The following is a 2,484-nucleotide window of genomic DNA, read 5'->3' as shown; positions in this document are numbered from 1 at the left end:
TTTCTTTCTCTCCCTCCCTCCCTCCCTCCCTTCTCTTCCCTCTCTCCCTTTCTTTCCTTCTTCCCTCTGTCCCTTCCCTGCCTCCTTCCCTCCTTCCTTCCTTCCTTTTTTTTTGTGGAGATGGGGTCTTGCTATGTTGCCCAGGCTGGTCTCAAACTCCTGGGCTCAAGCAAGCCTCTTGCCACAACCTCCATGGTGGCTGGGACTGCAAGTGTGAGCTACCAGGCCTGGCCTTGATGGGAACAAGTGCCCAGAGGAAGTGCAGGGCCCCATCAGGCCCAGGCATGCCACAGGGGCAAAGCCAGCAGAGACCCTCCCAACTGAGAAATCCAGGGAAAACAAACACCAAAGCCTGCAGATGGATAGGTTCAAGTACTCCCCACTCAGCTATCTCCTTCTAGCAGTGATTTACGGAGCATGCCCGGCATAGACAAGGAAGAATGAAACAAACAAGAAAACATCACAGGGGCGTGGCACGGGGAAAACTCCGGAGAGATGCAGTGATTTAAATCACACAAGTGCTGGCCGGGTGCGGAGGCTCTCTGCCTGTAATCCCAGCACTTTGGGAGTCGAGGCGGGTGGATCACCTGAGGTCAGGAGTTCGAGACCAGCCTAGGCAACCATGGCAAAACCCCTCTACTGAAATAAAAATACAAAAATTAGCCGGGTGTGGGGGTGGGCACCTGTAATCCCAGCTACTCAGGAGGCTGAGGCAGGAGAATCGCTTGAACCCGGGGGGCAGAGGTTGCAGTGAGCTGAGATCTCACCACTGTACTCCAGCCTGGGTGCAAGGGCAAGACCCTGTCTCAAAAAGTAAAATCAAAAAAATAAGAGAAGCCTCACTGAGAAGATTTTTTTTTTTTTTTGAGGCGGAGTCTCGCTCTGTCACCCAGGCCGGAGCGCAGTGACCCAATCTCAGCTCACTGCACACTCCGCTTCCTGAGTTCAAGCGATTCTCAGCCTCAGACTCCTGAGAAGCTGGGATTACAGGCACCCGACACCACACCCTGCTAATGTTTGGTGGTTTTTTTTTTTTTGTAGAGATGGGGTTTTGCCTTGTTGGCCAGGTTGGTCTGGAACTCTTGACCTCGTGATCCACCCACCTCGGCCTCCCAAAGTGCTGGGATTTCAGGTGTGAGCCACCACGCTTGGCCTAGATTTGTTTTGAGGGGAAAGTCCAGTCCAGGAGGAGACTCAAAACCCACTTATCTTTTTTTTTTTTTTTTTTTTTTGAGATGGAGTCTTGCTCTGTCACTTGGACGGGAGTGCAGTGGTGAGATCTCAGCTCACTGCAACCTCCTCCTCCTGATTAAGCGATTCTCCTGCCTCAGCTAATTTTTGTATTATTAGTAGAGACGGGATGTCACCATGTTGGCCAGGCTGGTCTCGAACTCCTGACCTCAGGTGATGTGCCTGCCTTGGCCTCCCAAAGTGCTGGGATCACAGGCGTGAGCCAGCACGCCTGGCCAACCCTTGCTATTGATCCCTATAGCCAAGGATAATTATCTCAAAAAAATGATGTCATCCTCCTCAATTGTCCTTTAGAAATCTTTGTTTTCTATTTCCTCCCTCAATATGTACGTAGTTTACTTACCATAGCACTCTTTTTTCCACTGCAAAGTCCTATATCCAAATAAATATCCTTTTGTTTTAGAGAGCTTCTCCTTGTTTGTTATTTAGGTTGACAATTTCTTTTTTGAACCTTATATGGGGTAGAGCTTCCTCCCCTAAAAATATCTGTTTTAAGTCCAAAAGCCCCCTCCATCCTCTGTACCTGGGAATTTGATCTGATTTGGAAATAGAGAGATTGCAGATAGCATTAGTTACGGCTGAGTGCAGTGGCTCACACCTGTAATCCCAGCACTCTGGGAGGCCAAGGTCAGGAGTTTGAGAGTAGCCTGGGCAACACGGAGAAACTCCTCTCTACAAAAAACAAAAATTAGCCAGGCATGGTGGCTCACACCTGTAGTCCCAGCTACTTGGGAGGCTGACGTAAGAGGATCTCGAGCCTGGGAGGCAGAGGTTGCAGTGAGCTGAGATCACACCACTGTACTCCAGCCTGGGTGACAGAGCTAGACCTTGTCTCAAAAAAATAAATCAATAAAACAATTAAGATGAGGTCACCTTGGATTAAGGAAGCTCCTAAATCTTTTTTTTTTTTTTTTTTTTTGAGACAGTTTCACTCTTGCTGCCCAGGCTGGAGTGCAATGGCACGATCTTGGCTCACTGCAACCTCCACCTCCCCGGCTCAAGTGATTCTAGTGCCTCAGCTTCCCAAGTAGCTGGGATTACAGGCACCCACCACCACTCCCGGCTAACTTTTTTTGTATTTTTAGTAGAGACAGGATTTCTCCACGTTGGTCAGGCTGGTCTCAAACTCCCGACCTCAGGTGGTCCACCTGCCTTAGCCTAACAAAGTGCTGGGATTACAGGCAGGAGCCACCGTACCCAGACTTTTCTGTTTCTTTCTTTTTTTTTTTTTTT

The sequence above is a fragment of the Cebus imitator genome, unplaced genomic scaffold (genome assembly GCF_001604975.1).
Source record: "Cebus imitator isolate Cc_AM_T3 unplaced genomic scaffold, Cebus_imitator-1.0 Scaffold375, whole genome shotgun sequence".
Classification (NCBI taxonomy): domain Eukaryota; kingdom Metazoa; phylum Chordata; class Mammalia; order Primates; family Cebidae; genus Cebus; species Cebus imitator.
Note: the sequence above shows the minus strand (reverse complement) of the source record.